This window comes from Astatotilapia calliptera, chromosome 8, assembly GCF_900246225.1.
Source record: "Astatotilapia calliptera chromosome 8, fAstCal1.2, whole genome shotgun sequence".
NCBI lineage: Eukaryota > Metazoa > Chordata > Actinopteri > Cichliformes > Cichlidae > Astatotilapia > Astatotilapia calliptera.
In genome coordinates this window covers 4385889-4404629 of record NC_039309.1, presented here as the reverse complement: position 1 = coordinate 4404629, position 18741 = coordinate 4385889, and the positions used below count along the sequence as shown (strand labels likewise).

General features: G+C 41.0%; 1 protein-coding gene across 3 annotated transcripts in view; it reads right to left on the bottom strand.

The window, feature by feature from the left end:
- LOC113028038 (PH and SEC7 domain-containing protein 1-like) overlaps positions 1-17211 on the bottom strand; it is a 100298-nt gene extending 83087 nt beyond the window's left edge. Inside the window, exon 1 of one of the 3 annotated variants that reach the window (XM_026177998.1) lies at positions 16900-17211. The gene's annotated coding sequence lies outside the window, so the exon portion shown is untranslated. Of the gene's footprint in view, positions 1-2895; positions 3301-3336; positions 3488-16899 lie in introns of those variants that run through there. The other 2 variants (XM_026177997.1, XM_026177999.1) reach the window with 2 other exon arrangements.
- Between the last annotated feature and the right edge of the window lie 1530 nt (positions 17212-18741).

The window sequence follows — 18741 nt, the reverse complement described above, 5'->3', positions numbered from 1 at the left end:
TAGAAAAACTGCAGTTGTTCTTGTGGCCACCTGAGTCAGTGCCCACAGACTCCCCCAGTGACTGTCAAAATGCCCAAGCGCACTGCAAAATAAACATTTTTATAGCCTGGTTTTGTTTTCTATGGATGTTTATTTCTATGAACCCGTTTAGCTTAAATTACCAACATGTCAGCTAGGCCTCATCTCTGCCAATTTCAGTAATTGAACTGGACTTTGCTAACGTGTTAGTGGCGCTTTGAAGCATTTTCAAAGAATTCTCTGACAAAAAAATATTGCCGCTTTAATGAGTAAAAGTCTGATACTTTGATGAATCTGTTCTTTAGAATTAATGAGCACCAGCACAGTGTGTGGACTCAGCTTTCTAACTAAGTTTGCTAGAGTAAGCTGACAACACCCATCCATCTTCTTACATCGCAGTGGTGCTGGAGCCTAACCCATTTGTCATAGGGCAAGAGGATGGCTAACACAGAGAGAATCACCAATTAACCTAACGACCCTCAGCTTTTAGACTGTGGGAGGAAGCAGGAGTACTCAGAAAGAACCAGCAGACAGATCATGGATTCAAACTCAACGCTACACTACAACAGCATTCAATCTATGCAAGCAATCTATGGATTGCATGCATAGATTAAACAAGATCACTATTCCACTAACAGTTACCGCATGCAACATCATATGTTTGGTTAACACAACCACTGTGTGCTGTCACCAGTTTCTGAACTTTTTGATTATCTCACCTTGATTTGCTCATTGGTATCAAAAGTAATAACGGTAAATGAAACTTTATGGGCTTGCAGAAGTGATTAAAAATCAACTTGAAACAGAAAAAACACCTGCAAAGCTCACACTAATCCATGCAAATGTTTTAGAGCAATTTTACAAGACAACCTCCCAGAGACATTAGAGAGTAAATGGATCCATCTACCACATTCATGACTATTTATGACAAGATATTTTGCCTAGAGACTATCAGAGCCGTATTAGCATCTGCAAAGCCAGCGTGGTTTAAAAGTGTAGTACTCATGTATTGATCCAAACAGCATTATGGGTATTAATAGAATTTCATGCCTGTGGGGATCGCAGACCCATCAGTTTGAAGCTGCTCCTCAGTCAGTCATGTCTGTCGTGCCCATCTCTGAGCTCACTGTGGTTTTTATGAAATGTGTTTTCAGATGCATTTTCGAGCCACCAACTTCTTTGAAATCTCACAAAACAACTCCCACATCAAAGCTAATCCAAAGCCAATTTTGCCAGCGTTCAACCTTGCACGCTCTGCCCCGCTGAGGAGTCATTTTCCATCTAATGGTTAAATGTACCAGACTTTAGAGAGGGCAGCAGCTCGGTCAAAAGCATTTTTTCATATCAAAGAGATTTAAACCATTTTCTAGATAAACCAAAACTACCCATGCCAACCAACGGACTTGGGAGGACTGCACATCCATAGTGAGAGGTTAAGATGAAAGCAAACTTTGACTGCAAACCTCCAGACAATAAAAAGGTCTCATGTCTACAGGAAGGAACAGTGGACAATGTGCACACATCTGGGGCAACATTAGCATTTATTTGGAGTCGGGCTTTTCGCCATCAGACGACGATCACTTTTTTTAGCTCTCCACAGCAGATCCCTCTGCATGTTTGACTTTTGTCTCTGGCTGAAATCAAATCAGTGACCTTTCATTTACCAAGCAAACATGTTAACCACTAGGCTATGGAGACACACTGGGGTAGATGGAGCTTGTTTCCAAAAGTAAACAGTTCAAACTGAATGAAACTGTGAGAGACTTTTAACTTTCAAGGAGGTGTGAAAGCGTACTGGGTAAGAGACGTTTGTCCCTGAACATGAGTTTTTATCTGTTCGATCTAAGTGTGCATAAAATAATAAAAAAAACACTCACTCAGAAGAACTCAGAAGTTTGAGACCTGTAGGTCACTCACTTTAAACTTATTTAAAATATAATTTTTACCTTTTTTTTAATTTTTTTATAAAGCTCTGTTTTCATTCTGACATGAATATGGAGAAAAGTCCCTTTTTCATGACTATCTCGCTTTTCTCGCACTGGCAGTAAATGCAGCGTATTCTCACTTTGGTGCAATTCGACATCGCTGCATTCCTTTTAAGTTTGAAGTCAGATAATGGATGACTGCTATGTTCTAGTAGTAGTATTTCTCTTCTCAGCCCCAACTGGCTGCAACTCAACCCGCCTGTTTGGTTTTTTACATTAAAAATACCACTGCAGCGCCTTCATTCATAGAGCCCGGCCTGTTTTGTGAGTCACAAATGCACAACAGTTCTGCAGTTTTGCTCATGTTTACAAGTGCTGCTGCCATCTTGAATTATGAAGTCTGGGTTGGTGTGGAAAGTCTGATTTGAGGGGGCGTTCCCATTGAAATCTCCATCTGGGAACTGGGAAATTACAACTTCACACTTTACAGCTGCACGTGTAATGCAGCTCTTGCACTTGGGAGCTGCCAGACTAAAAAGCAGCTAATGCACTGGATATCCACATCCCTCGGTGGAAAGAAAGTTGCAGAGATATGGTGCGTGTGTGAAAAATGGCTAATAATGCTGATTTGAGCAGCAGAGAGAGGCGATACCTTTGGGTTTCTCCAATATTAATAATATTAATTTGCAACACTAAAAAATATTTATCCATTATGATGCAAGTTAAAGCAAAGCACAGCAGAGAAGGGCTCTTTAACAGTCTAAAAATGTCACAACTTCTTTAAGTATTTAGGTCTTCTATCCATGTTCGACAACATTTAAATTTATTTTGTATTAATTAACTTTTAAAAAACTGACAACAGTGTAATGATAAGTGCACTTGACCACATTCAAAATTTTACAGCTAGAAAATGATTATATCGTGAATATATGATTTATAAGTAACTACTTACCCTGAACGGTCGCCATGCTTTAGAGTACAGCAGCTCAGTAATGGTATACACGAGTCCAGGAGGGGCTGCACGCATTGACATGCCCACACAAACTGATTATACAAAAATATGCAGTCCCTCTTCTCACACATGTAATGTCATTCATGGTTTCACACTTACCCTCTCATCCACCCACACAAACACACACAATATAGTGTAGAGCGCCACTTTTCCCCGTGCATTAGTCATCTGTCTGCAAGTCTTACAGCATGACATGCACATCTGTATTATCGGCATCATTGTGCAGGGCTGCCAGCTGCCTCAGTAGTGGCTCTTTATCACCCTGTGCTGTCAGCAGAAACCTGAGACACTCACAGCTACATTTGTACTACAGAGACTCACAAAATCTTGCCTCTCCTCTCCACTGTCCTCCTCCCCCCTCCATCTCAATCTCACACTCACCTCTCCTCCTCTCACAGCCATTTCATCCATACAGGATTTACACCTCCCACATGGTTTATCTCGTCTCATCCTTTCTCCTCTCTCCTCTTCACCTCCTTCCTTCCTTCCTTCTCTCCAGCTGAGCAGTTAGTGCAGACCTGTCCAACCAGCACAACCAGCTACATGCTCACACTCAGCCAATTAGCACACTCATAAACACCCACAGTCCTGCCCCTTTCCCGCCCCTCTGCCTGTCACACACATGCTGAGTCAGTGTGGAGTGTTTTTATGGAGCTTGGGAGGTGCTGCGAGGAGGAACGTGCAAGACGGCGGGGGCGTGAAGTGTTTAAAGGCACTGCTACAACCACCCCCACCTCCACGTAGGAAGCAGTTCAAAATAAAAGTGGCAGATGTAAGAGGTTGAAAAGATGCAAGGGCATGCGGTATCCTCTGCAGGGTAGTGACATCACGAGCAGGTGTGAACCTCTCCTCTGAAACAATATGGTGGTAAATGGAAAAGATCCACTGACGTCACAACATTAGACACATAAAACATTTTAAAGATAAATCAAAGTGAGATTATTCACAAAAAGATGGAAATAGCTCATGTATAACACCTTGGATTTTGAGACTACAAGCGTTTTATATATTCTAATGAGAAAAGATACATTTTATACATATAAAGCAGCTTCTGTGGTACATTTTTCTGGATGTGTCTGTAGTGGTTAATGCATTTGCCTAAAATGTTAAAAATCCTCAGTTTGAGACCAGATTTCTAAAAATCCTTTGTTCAAAACAAACGTTGTCATCTTTTATTCACATAAAACTATTCTGCTGCTAACCTGTAATTATATAGTGGCGCCACAGACTGTATATAAAAGATGGACCTAGCTGCTGGAATGTCACTCACAGGTAAAGACATCCTGTTATGAAGTCTTCTGCTGAGATCTTCGTATTTTGGCATGATGGTTGTCTAAAAGCTTTTAAACCAATTAGCACAGTGGTTCTTAACCTTGTTGGAGGTACCGAACCCCACCAGCTTCATATGCGCATTCACTGAACCCCTCTTTAGTGAAAAATAAAATGTGATTTTTTTACTGGTGCACAAAATGAGCCATGGCGAAGGCTCTGCCGAACCCCTGAGACCGACTCACCGAACCCCTAGGGTTCGATCGAACCCAGGTTAAGAACCACTGAATTAGCATATCTTGGATAATTCTCATTTGTGACTCTAATAAAGAATAGCAGAGAATGGAATAGAATAGAATAGAACTTTATTAAGCCCTTGGGGAGGTCCCCTTAGGGAAATGATGGTTCTAGCAGCACAATAACAGTTCCTTACCCTAAACACCTTAAATACAAATAAGAAAAAAAAAATTACCAAGCAGGTGCAAATAATTAAGAATAGCATATTAAGACTAAAATTAATGTAATGTTTTACTCAGTATGAGCTGAAACTAGTGACTTAGCCCATTAACATATGTAAACTGTTTACCGAGGTCAGGTCTGAGGGACAAATGCAGGTTTAAGACACGTCGGTGTTGGATTCACGTTTCAGTATGTCCTTGTGCACAGTCTTTTTTTCTTATCCTTAGGTGAGACAGACAGGACTGCGCCTAAGTGCAGCTCTGCTCATAGGAGCAGACATTAGGAGCGACAACAGGGAGTTTTAATTCCCACTTCAGGCATCCTATATAAAAACCAGCAGGAGAGCACTGACTTATATTTAACCTCCTTTAAATACATCCACCAAATTTTAACCCACCTTTATGAAAGGAAAAGTATCAGGTGAACAGGTGAGGCTTCAGTTACACAGGCCTAGAGACCGTTCAGTGACTCGGTTGCTAGGAGTTGTTGGCTGACACCACATGGTGCTCCATCAAAATCCTCCCTGCAATTGCTTTGGTTGCTAGCATATTGCTGTCATCATCAATAGTTTGTATGGAAGACGCCAACCTGTCTGCAAACACTCACTTTACCCTCCAAGCTGTGGTGAAGCTCCAAAGTGCAGCATTGTCTACGTCTTTGCAACCAATATGACACCAGTGACTGCCAGCAACTTGCACAACCCCTCAATGAAATACACCTTTTCCTGGCAACTGTAACAATAAGTCTAATTAGACATCTCCCTCACCCAGCTGAACAGAGAGATTCATAAAAAGCTAAAAAAAGCTAAGTTGCTAAGGCTATAGCAGGGTTTAGAGTCAGCTACAAACCAGCAGCCTCGGTATGAGCAAAGGAGCAAAGCAGTTATAAGGAAAACTATGAAGAAGAGTGGAAGTTATAAATATACTGAAAAGTTATGTAAGTAACTGACATTTGTTTTGTTATATAAATCTGGTGCATCTGGCTTTGGTTATTAAGATAAAATATGTCAGGTAAAGGTGGGTGTATAAAAGCTAATTTTCAGTTAAGTATTTGTCTCTTCACTAGCTGGATCCTTTACTTTTAGTTGTTTAGTTTTGTTCTATTATGCCACCCAGCAGCATCCTTCATGTTTTACTTCAAATTTGAGAAAAGTTAGTCCTTGAGACAGGCCTAATTTTGTGGCACAAACGGTCACTTTTGCTTCTAGTTGCTAAAAGTTGCCAAATGTCATTAATTTTCCACATCTATGGTCCCTACATCTCTTCCTTTGTGCATACCCCGTTACTCCACATTCACTGGATAACAATAGGTGATTAAAATATGAACACTGACTGGTTTATCTTTCTTTCTGACTATTAAGGACAGATAAACATGCTTTATTCAGTACGATGTGTAAATAGCAATTGAGTCCATAAACCCATCAAGAAAAGAGTTACGCCCCCTGCTGGCTATTAAAAAGAATGCACTGTCCTCCAACTTTTATATACAGTCTATGAGGACAGTACAACTCATCTAATTTTCTCCACAGTTACTTCATAACAAGCTGAAAAATTCACATTTATACTTAATATTTAGCTAATCTGGGTCGTGTTATCTAACAGCTTGTATATTTGGAACATACAGCAATACCAGCATTTTCTTTTATTTTGCAGCAGCTTTTAAATAATTCAGTGACCACAAAACAGATGCTGCTGGAGAAGACTTATTGGATGCTGACACTATACAACAGATGTTCAATAATTTATGTGACATGAAGGAAGTTGAATGACACGTGAGCTCTTAAATCAGTCCTCTCATGTGAGCTGAACACATCAGAGATATAAAAGCAGGTAAAAGTACGCTCTCATTCCCCTGAAATATTTAAGAGAAAAAGCATTTTTCACTTTTTTTCCTCCCCACACAAACATGACTCTTTCTATACAAACATTTAAGTGCATTCCTTTAATAATATCAGACACCTAATCCACGAGCAAAATCTGCTTTTTAACAAGCAGATCGAGTTATTGTTGAATATTATATCACTGGGCCATAAAAAGCGTTCCCATCAGCACAAAGTGAGATGTCACAGAGAGCTTTCCATGTATAGCAGGAACCAGACTCGCCACCTCCACATGTAACAGGTACAAGAAAAAACACGTTTCCATCTGCAGAGACTCATTTGATGATATCATGTTTGTGGGTCTTTAAACCTTTTAAATCTTTACTTAGAAATTTGCATATGATGGTTAATTAGTTATGTGTACAAAAACTCTTCCTGAGTTGAGTCCACAGCACAATATTATATATGACAACAGTGTAACAACATGCAAAGAATTACAAAATAAAACAGGAACTGGTCAAACAGATGTTCTTAAATTTACACACAGTATATAATAACATGCTGCACTGGGTGGACATTTATTGTGACATTCACTTTATTTTCTTACAAATATTTTAGATAAATTGATTAACTTTACAACAATAAGGAAATATAATACGAGAACACTTTTGGTGGGCTAAATTAACAATAAATGATCATGCACAATCCCCGACGTCATTTAAGTCAGCTCTGGGTCATGAGAATCAATTTTATCCCGACTAACAGCGACAGCATTGATCCTGCCGGGTCGTCATCAGACAGTCAATACATCAAAGTCGTAACATACACTGCATGATATTTGATTCAGACTCAAAAGCGAATAATGTTTGCAGTTGTGTCTGACCTGTTTGTCTCTCTGTGATGTTTAATGCCAGTGCGACTGACACACAACATTTCAGATTTACACTGTGGCATTCTCAACTAAGACTTTGTCCTTCTCCGGTCTTCTCAGATGGTCTCTGGACAGCTCGTAAGCACAAAAGACGCTCAAATGAAAGTTTAACTCATCAAAGTGAGTTTAAAAGTTTCTAAGCTGAGATGGAGTGTGAAATATTAGTAGTGTCTACATATCAAAAGTACACTGTTTAGAAAAATAAACACTGCTGGATGTCTATACTGGACTGGGTATCAAGCCACAAAGGGCTGAATTGGGACATGCTCCTAATGAGACGACAGATCGTGTTCTGGGGGAACGCAGGTCTGGACCAGGACATCACTCAGTGGCATCAATTTCTTCATCCTGCAGGAACGTCTTGCATAGTCTCACCACATGAGACGGGCAGTGTGGTTCACCAAGACAAACCCAGAGCCCACTGCACCAGCATAAGGTCCAACACTGGGTCCAAGGATTTAATCGCAATACCTAATGGCAGTCAGGGTGTCATTGCCTTGTCTGTAGAGGACTGTGTCTGTGTCACTCACCCACCACCAAACCAGTCATGCCAAACAATGTTACAGGCAGAATAATGTTCTCCACGGCTTCTCCAGACCCTTTCAAGTCTGTCACATGTCCTCAGGGTGAACCTGCTCTCATCTGTGAAAAGCACCAAACCAGTAGTGGGCCTGCCAATTCTGGTATTTTATGGCAAATGCCAGTTAGGCTCCACAGTGTCAGGCAGTGAGCACAGAGGATGTTGGGTCCTCAAACCACCCTCATGAAGTCATGTTTCTGATTGTTTGGACAGAGACATTCCCATCACTTCTGTAGTTATGACAGTGCTCATCCTGTTCCTCCTTGGACAAAGGAAGACACAGCAAACCTTCTGGCAATGGCATCCTGGAGAAGTTGGACTACCTGTGCAACCTTAGCAGGGTCCAGGTATCACTTCACGCAACCAGTAGAGACACTGACCCTAGCCAAATGCAAAACTAGTGAAAAGCAGCCAGGAAAGATGAAAAGGGAAGAAAACTTGTAAAACTAGCACTCCTGTTGTAATTTCATTAAACACAGAGGTATTTTATGCTTTGACATCTAGTTTAGCCCTCGAAGCAGACTCATCGTTTATGTAGATAAAGCTCCACAGCTCTATGAAACGTCAGCACAGTCAATATGCATCCTCCTCCACCAAGCACAAGGATCATGTCTGGTTCTGAGTAACAATACCGGCTAATCCAGTCCTCTAAGAAGACAAACTTGGAGCTAAAGCAGCTTAAATGTATTAATACCTCAAAAAGTTTGGAGATGTTTGCAAGTGACGTACCTCTGACATCATGGTGTTATTCCTTCTGGAAAATCTAGAGACTTCACTTGGTTTCCTCTGAGGTGAGACAGGTGAAAATGACAGGCAGAAATCAGCACCAGCCCACCTCATCCTCTCTCTCTCTTTCCCTCTATGTCTCTTTCTCTCTCTGCAGACTGCACCAGCCAACACCAAGCCAGCTTTCGCCCTCCAGCAGCGTCAGCACTCCTGAGGCAGATGCGGATGAGAGTTTTGAAAAGCGGCGAGCCTGCAGGAAAGCAACAGCTCTCTCGTGTTTGACCGCTGTCCTAATTTAGACAAATAATGTTAAGGACAATCAAATTAAAAGATTATGTCGACTGTCTCCACCGGCCAGTGACGATCTTTGAGGGTGATCTTGGGAACAACGGCACTCATTGATCGATGGGGTTGTAAAAATAAACTCCTTGTTGTGACAAGCAGAGGATCAACACTGGATGTCCTTGACTCCAGAATTTGCTTTCCTATTATTTTCGCAGTGTAATGCAGTTTTAAGACATCTTCTTCTGCTCTGGGAAACCGTGACTGACTATTTTAAATACTTTGCACCTGTTTGCATCTGTGACTTCTTCTGCTTATTAAATGATGAAAGGAAATGAAAATCACCAAGACAACATACACTAAGGCAAGCTGCTTAATCCAAACAATACATCACTTTTAATGCTCATCTCTGAGTCTGTCTCAGAGCTAATTTAACATACTTAGACTAGAGCATGCTCATTATCATCCTTCACTGTCGGCCATGCAGAGATCCAAGCTCCCCCTCTGTAACACACCTGACTTCCAGTTGGCTTGTAACTTAAATAATCAAATGACTTTCCTAGACAAATGTTAATGGACTGCATTCTAAACCCTGTTTTAAAGATGCTTTCAAGTTATTGTGTGCGTGGGGGGGGAATTTCTTTTTAGACCATGAAACTGTTTATAAATAGATGGATTTAGCTTCCGTCCCATCCAGCTACCCTGGAGTAGGCTTCATACTCAGACTCCTTTACTCTGTGGATTCCTTAGAGTAAAGATCAAGGAAATCAACTGTAAAAGTACAATTTTTGGAATTCTAAAGACCTGTGTGCACAAAACAAATAAATAAATAGACATAGGTTTGTCTCATAGGAATTAGACCCAGTGTTTCAGTGTTTTTCACTTTATCTGTCTTTCAAAGGCAAGCGTCGGTTCCTGTGGGAGATAGCAAGCAACGACAGACCCAAGTGTTAGTGGACTTGGAAATTCATACAGTAGCCATGTAGGGAGTGAGGGAAAGTCAGCAGTTACACAACAGCTGAAAGAGGACTGGGTCAGAAACTCCAAGTCCAGAAATAAAGACAGCAGAAACCACTAATGATCTCTAGAACTCCAGAGAGAACTTCTGGACCAAAGGCTGTCTCTTTCGTTCATACTGGCACGAGCTGAACTAAACTGTAAGTCTCCAAAAGTTGATTCTGTTCATCTGGACGTAGCGTTTTGTGGGAGAAACGTTTCGTCACTCATCCAAGTGACTTCTTCAGTCTCAGCTGACTGCAGGTTTCCCCAATCTTATAAACAGTACATTTGCATAATGACTGAAACCAGCCCACTGAAGGAAGAATGGGCTGGGAGGTCAGTTCCTTAATCATAATTATGCAAATTCTCATGACCAGGAAATGGTCATGATATTTACCTTCCTGGATGATTGAGAATGCATCAAGACGTAAACTGTAAGTCAGTCTAAGGGTGTTTTTCCACCTGTGGTGTTTAGTCTGTTTAAACTGAACTGTGGTTTGTTTTTCCCCCAGTGGGGTTCATTTGTGTAGATGTGAATGCAGTAATCGCACTCGGATGTGGACCAAAACAACCGCACCGAAACCACCTCCTTCAAAAGGTCTATTAACTGCAGAGAAGTTTGTTCATGGCATGAATGTGACCTTGATCTTAACCAACTACCAGATGTACACTGTGTATGGTTTGTATTCAGGAATGTGGCAAGCTACTATAGATGTACAAAGGTATGCACGTTCTCTGTTTGTTTTTGTTTCTCCCACCTGGGACACATCTGGGGGTAAGTGACATTCTCCGTTGTGACATATTTTGGTTCACTTGGATTTTTCCCTGTGTGAAAAGAAACTAAACCACAGTTTACAAACTCATTAACTGATTCGTGCCAGAGTAATCGAACTGTAGGTGTGAAAACACCCTAAAATTGCAGGGAGGGGCAATCGTGTACCATTGTGAAGGTAGGAGGTGCACTTTGTAGCCAGGTCTGTCTCTGAGTGATTGTGTGAGGCATCTGTCTTTTGCACAGCTGCAGCACCGTGCAGTCAAACACAAACACAGATACCTTGGTCTTAGTAACAAAGAAACTAAATGTTCAAGCGTGTGGAGACATCTCACTGGAGTGTATGCTGATAAGACTCATTGCTACAGGTGCAACAAGTTGTTTTTCATGCAAATATTAATGCACACACATACAACATGTCCAGGTTTCTAAATACTCCACCAAAACTTCCAGGGGCAGTCAGGTGATACAGAAGAGTGTGTGCTGGATCCTCCAAATGCAATGGGGAAATTAAGAGGTTTCTCACACTGCTTGAAAAATAAAAACTGTAATTATAATAAATATTTGCAGGAAATTCAAGTCACAGTTTGTTTGCCTTTAAGTGATGCACGTAATGCAAAACTCCCTGTGAGTTCGCTACATTTTATGCAAAATATTTACTGAAATCATTATGTACACTGTACAGGAAATAAAATCTTCTAGAAAATAAAAGCAGCCTTGTAAAACAGATTCCTTACAATCAAGTGCACTATAAAAACTTGAGTATACGGACAATCAAAACAGTGTGTAACGGAGCTTGTGATATATGCAACTGTACTGCTCAATTAAGCCCCTTAGAATCAGATAAACAGCAATATCACTTGCCACCGGACACTTTAGCAGGGTGCTGTGGGCTATCAAGCATCAGGAAAAATCAATTACTGGCAGTGAAATGTGACCAAACAGCCAAGAATGATCCCCACACTCATATTGCACCGTTACTTAGTGGCCAGCATGACACAAACAAGGAGGCGTTTCAGCATGTAACAAGCCGAAAGCAACTCTACAACAGATTTGCATTTCATTAATCACACAGGATCCAGGACACTGCAAAGCGCTCGATCTGCACCGGAGCCAACATCCAGAAAAAGCTATAGAGATTGGAGGGGTGAGCAGCACATGACCAGTCATTACAGGGAAACACAGCAGGAATGTAAAATGCTAATACTCTCCATCATCACACAAGCCTGCTGCTATCCAAATGCTAAAAAGCCCCTTGCATTGCCAGCACTGTCGCCTCTGAAATACTCCCACTAGTACCACACCTCCAAAACGTATTCCTGGGCCTGTTATGAGTAGAAAATACACCTTACGGCTCTTCATAACAGTTACTTCAAGGGTGGACGTACTTACTGCTCATTCGTTGAAAGAAAAGAAAGAAAAGACACATTAGTAACCATGGGCTGGAGAGAGCAAGGAGTGGGAGAGTGTAGGAAGAAATAAAAACAGACGTGGGAAGGAGAAAAAACTGTAATTCAAGACTGCTCTTGTCCCTAATGCTATTTTCTCAGCACCATTAACAGCATGAGAACAGCAACAGGGCTGACCAGTTCAATCTTCCAATAAGAACTGATGGGAACACAAACATTGTTAGCGTTAACTACTTTGTTATCGTGGCTCACACACAGGCCACCGAGGCATCAATATAACCTGTTATCCACTAACCGAAGCACCGAGCTGTTATTAATTATATTTTTTGCTAACTGTCAGCAAATATGAGCCGTACTGAACAACATGTTCCATAAATATAGCCTGAATCCCTGCCTGCATCTCTTTTTCACAGAGTGTGTCTGATGTTCTGTGCTTGAAATGAAAAACAAACAGGATGAGATTGACTTTGCTGATCAACTAGAGAGAGTAATAACTACGGAACAGTTATTCTGGCTTGACTTTTGCAAAACTACAACAATTTTCTGTTCAGAAGAAATTCTAAAATCGATTTAGTGTTTTGTGAGCAAAAACGTAGGAAAGGAATGTAGGAAATTGTAAATGCAGCTCTAGCAGCTAGAAAAATGTCAAAAATGTGAATTCTACAGTTACTTTGTAATTAAGATTCTTTTCTTTTACTGGATTTGAGAATAATACATTTTTACTTCATACAGCCTGAAATCAGAGACTGTATATGAAAGATGGACGTGGCCACCATGACATCACACGTTGGTCTTGGAGTTGGCCTCAAGTGGCCATTACAGGAACTGCAGTTTCTGGCACTTCCAGTTTAATGTCTGACAATATTTTCACGGATCAGCCATTAAGGTGTGGCGGATAAATACAAGAGAATAAAATGATACGACCAAGACAAAAATTGTGGTATTTTGTAAATATAATAATAAACGCAAATTCACTGTGTAATTGTGTAACTTTATTAGAGCGTCCTCCTGAAATGCACCAACAACATTGAGAGTAACATCCTCCTCTCTGCCTCTTAATGCTCTCTGGTCGCTATGGTAATGTTTCTTTCAAAATAAGACACACAACTACAACATGGGAAAAGACCCGGTTAACGATAAACCCCCTGAAAACCATAAATTTCACACCTGAGCCTCGACTCTCACGGCCCGGTACCAAAAGACTCACGGACCAGTACCGGTCCATGGCCCGGGGGTTGGGGACCACTGTTTTAGCTCAAAGTTTTAAGTCAAACTACCGTAACTCTTGAACCCCCAACAATTGATTGTGTTTATCTGGATGTAGCGTTTTCAGTGGGAGAAACGTTTCATCACTCAGATGCCTGACGTAATGTGACCTCAGTCTTGACGTCTTTGATCAAGACTACGTTCAGATGAACAGAATCAACGTTTTGGGATTTCCTTACCCGGATGATTGAGCAACTCTTGAACCAATATCGCAATCGCACAATTCCAAAGGTTCCTGAAAGCAGCAACTCTGTGCTTTTCAGAGATATTAGGGTCTTGAGGACACCTACACAAAAACTCAGTTCGCAGTTGGAAATTTTTCATGGAACACCCCCTCAACTTGGATTTCCTACTCAGAAAGTTGGAGCCGTCCAACATAGCCAGAGTTAGCAATCCAAGATAGCAGCAATGAATATGAACACTAAAAAAACTAAACTTTTAACCTCCACTGCCACTGCTGTGCATTTTTGACTCACTAAATACCAGACCAGTCTCTATCAGTTGCTAAAAAACACAACAGCAAGGCCAAAATTTGGTGACTTTAAAGGCTTCGTTTGAACTAATTTTGCAGCTGGAAGACATTTAAATGAAAATATGCATCATAACTGAAGGTGTAGTTACTTTAGAGTTTTTGTTAAGAGATAAGATCGACCTTCACATGCAGTTACAGATTCAACAAAGCAGACAGATGGTATTTATCAGGATATCGTCTATGTCTTTATTTATTTATGTGCAGCAGGTACATCATGATTGTTTGTGGTTTTTGAAATATTTTATTAATATTTTCAATAAAACGTACATGTATTGAAAACATTTAGAAGATATTGTTTCCTACTACTTGGTGATAAGAGGAAGAATAAAAAGTTGGGCTTATTTATCACCTTACATTTCTATTTTTCCACATTTTAGAAGTAAATATCCAGTGTGTTAATTCCACTGTTTTATTTTACAGATTTGGATAATCAATATATAATACTATCATCAAATTCACCTGACAACAGTAGCTAAAATTAGAATTAAGGAACCAATAGTCACAATAACACACCACTCTGCAGGTTATTTATTTATTTATTTATTGTCATTAATGCTACTTATGTTTAGGACGTCCTGGATGCTCCTCTGCTGTCTCTCTTCAGCAGGTATGTCTTTTAAAGCTTTAGAACTTTTTTCATACTGCTGTTTAAAGAAAATAAATCCAAACAGTAAAACAAAATTGTCCTTTAGTTTGAATTTAAAGGGCAGGTTGTTCCATATACTGTGCTGCATATAGTTGAAGTCTGTATTGATCTGCAAAAAATAGTCCCCAACAAATACTTTATTTATGTTTCCTATAGTAAAGTCTGCAGAAAAGTGCTGTTGCAGGAAATTACTGAGCTCTTTTTTTTAGTATTTTTGAACTTGGGGCTTGCACACCGTGGTGCAGACTGCATAGAAAGTTCTGGAAATCCTGGAAATCCTTGTCTTTATACTATAATTAGCCCTTTGCCCTTGTAAGGGCATTCAGCAGCTTCTAATACCTGAAATAAAGTGATATAAAATTATGGGGCTGCAGGGTAACATACACCAGCAGCTCCAGCCTCCTCAGAGAGACGCACTGACTAACAGTCCTGCACACATGATGGAGTAGCTGTGCGTTTATGTGCGTTTTACTCCTCCTGGAAACCAGGAAAGATGGGAAGAATAGAGTCTTTTTCTACCCCCACCATCCACTCCCTAAAACCCAGAAGCTGGGTCTAGACTGAGCCCCACACAGGGGATTTATAAACTGCAACAAATGAAGACAAAATGCTTCCAGCTGCCCTTAGTGGAGGGATTGGATCTGCTCTTGGGACTTTACAGAGGGACGTTTGACAGGGTCTCTGACTGGTCACACAGCTTTGTCCTTTCTGAACAGCAGAGCAGACGACATTATTTTTCTGCAGCGTAATTTATCAGGAGCGAAGAAATTTCTGCAAATTCTGCAGATATTAAAATGCAGTCTCACAGCAGCATGCATGTGACACAGCTGAAAGCTTTTCTAATCTATTTGTTCTTGTGTGTACTGATATGTGTTCATGCTCATAACATTTTGAAGGGTGACAAAATTCCACATTTGGATTGGTTGATGATGGCGTGAATCCATCACATCAAAGACTTCTGCACTTCAGTTGTAATTTTTTGATTTGAAAAACACTTGCCACTTTTTTTTAAAGCTTACTTGGTTGCCACAGTAACGCCTCCCCGCAGTGTCTGGATAACATACATGCTGCAGGCATGAAATATACTTCCTACTGAAGTACAGCGAGCAGCTAGAATCCTCCATCAGACAAGGATGGAACGACCTTCCTCTCCCAAACGTCCAACAGCTGTTCTGCTCAGTTCCCAGATGTTTACAGGCTGTTGTTAAAAGCAGATGCTAGTGGTGGCAAACGTGGCCCTGTACCAGCTTTTTTGACACATGACCTAGTATTTTTCTTAAAATGGACCATGTTTACAGATTGAACAGGATTGGAGTTAGGCCTTGGTGCATGGTCTGATGGTGTTTCCACGTCCAAATCATTGGCAACACAATAACCTGATTGGTCACCTGCAATGTTGAACCTGGACCTACATTAGTTTTGATGATCCAGGAACAACACCAACATGGCGACATCACATCGTGCCACGAGTCTTCTTACACCTAGAGGAGTCGCCCCCTGCTGGCCATTAATAAAATGCGGGTTTAAGCACTTGTGCGTTTTCCTTTATGTCAGACCAGGAAGCTAGATTCATCTTTTATAGGATCTCCGTGCAGTACATAAAATGTATACACAGCCTACTGGACTGAGGCATTGTACTGTAAAGTGCAAGTTCTTACTCTATTGTAAAATTACATTTGTTTTTTTACTGTAAAAGTGAAATTAAGAAAATCAGAATTTAAAACAATCTGAAATCTGTTTCAATGATTAATGATTGCACCACACAAACGTTGAGTAATCATTACGGATTAAGCTGTTGCTGTTACATCTCAGTGTTTTTAGCTTTTTAAATCTTAGATCTGGGGGAATATTCATGGCTGGGCGGAAAGATGCATATCCAAACAAATCACCTCATCCTTTCATCTGCCTGAAATCGGGACCAAGGTGCATTCGCCTGCGTGTCTCCAGGTGCAGACCAACTTATCTGGAATCCTCTCACGTCCACACTCACCTTAGCTAAAACAGTGCAGCGCCAACTTTTCGTGCCAAGGGCAAAACTTGGCTGGAGCTGTGAATGGCACGCACAGATGCGTCAATGACACAGGTATCAGTGCGCTGTTGTGACCTTTCTCCGGCGGTTCCGTATCCTACAGGTCGATGTGCCAGTGATGCAGTGCCTCAACTTATGTGTGCACGCACACACACAGCAGGGCTGAGAGCTGCTCCGTATCCTGCACGAAGGTGAGACATAGCCGACAGGAAAGCGTCTACTCACCAGGAAACGTGCTCCGGAGCAGCTTCTTGTCTACCCGGTCCAGGAGATGATGAGACGCTGTTGCATCGCTGTCTGCGGCAGGCGGCACGCTGAGAGTGCCACTGCGGTCCACATTTATCCGCTCTGTGTGCTCGCGCGCGCTCGCGTGTGCGTGTGTGTGTCGCGTGAAGAGAAGAGAGGCTCGGTGTGTTTCACGTCAGGTGGAAACTGACGCGTTGCTGTGAAATGAGCATCTCCTCCTCGTCGGGATTTTTCTGTCAGACATCTCAACTCTTCCACTCTCTGCCTCTCTCTTCGTCTTTGCGAGGCAGCCTCCTCTCCTCTCCCTCCCCTTCAGGCTGGGCATGCCCAGTCTGTGCCTCTTCGTGAGCACCAACTTATGACTTGCAAGCTGTGGTGGAAGAAGAAGCACTTACATCCTAAAAGTGGCCAGTTCAAAAATAAATAACCCAGCGCAAATGCAGTTGTTTTTGTTTTTTTGTATTTGTAGAATACAAAATCTGAACTTTTTATGCAGCTTTAACAGTAGTACAGTGTGACTGGTAAAGTTACATTTTAAGTATATGACATCATTAATGGGGGAGTTACGCACATTCTCCAGCTCCATACTTGTATTTTTGAGTTCTGCTATAGAAGCTTTGCATGATTCACAGTTCATGATAATCCTTGTTTATCAAATACTCAGTTTTGAAGCAGCTCCTCAGTTCATCCTCCACCATTGAGACCACCTTGCCTTTAAGCCTGCTCTCTGATTGGTTGGTCCTTGAAAAAGGATTTCGTGGGTGGGACCTCTGAGATTACCATATTAGGGACATCCTCTCTTCATGACGTCACACAGAGCCAAAGACAGAAAAAAACCCTTTTGTGCACTTTTGGCTCACAGGCAATAGTTTTGCATACACTATTTTATAATTTTGTTAAGAGTCTTTAATAGTGCTTATTTTCTGTCATATCTGCACTGTTACAGAGGTGGATTCTTATTAAATATGGTCAAAATTTCAAATAAAGAGGACAGAGTTTGTATCTCTGTGAACCAAAGGCCAAGGCTTCATACAGTTTTCCTCTTCTGCTGTTGGTTAATATGGTTTTAACAGTAACGATAATATACTTGGCTTCCCTAATATATTTCTCTGGCACACAACTGTAAGCACAGACATTTCATCAACCTGTTGGTCAAACCTTTTGTTTTCTTTGAGATAACCACACATTAAAGGTTGGCTTAACTGCAGCTAAAATGTGTTTTTTTTTTTTTATTCAGCCCATCAGATAAAAGCTGCAGTTCCCCTAATGACCACTTCAGGCTGGCTGGGAATCAGTAACCACAGATGCCTAAATTAAAATGTCCAACTTTGCAGAATTTAAGTTTCAACCCTGGTGCAAAGAGACAGATTTTGCAATTATGGATAGTTTTGTCCTTCATTGCAACTGTCCCGTTGTTGTTGTTGTTGTTGTTGTTAATCGTTCACCTGTTGCTTGCTGACCAAACGTTTTCTTGCTCACTTATAATTTGCCACTCACCCATCTTGTCCAAAACAGTCACCTCATGTTCGAGGCTATATAAATAAAATTTATTTGAACTGAAAAAAGTGCAAAGTCTTCAACATATTGAATACAGAGGTCTGCAATAAAAGTAAAAAAGCAGGATTTTGTCTTATCCATGTAACTTCAGGATTACCTGGATAAGATGCCACAGTAGCTTATGCTGCAAACCTAACCTGCTCTGGAACAGATTATGTTCAACAAGTATAAAATCACCACCTACTGGCCGATCACTTATCTTGGAAAAAGCGCCACCATTCTGTGTGTAGATAGGAGGGTCTAAAGTTTTTCACTTATTTCTGC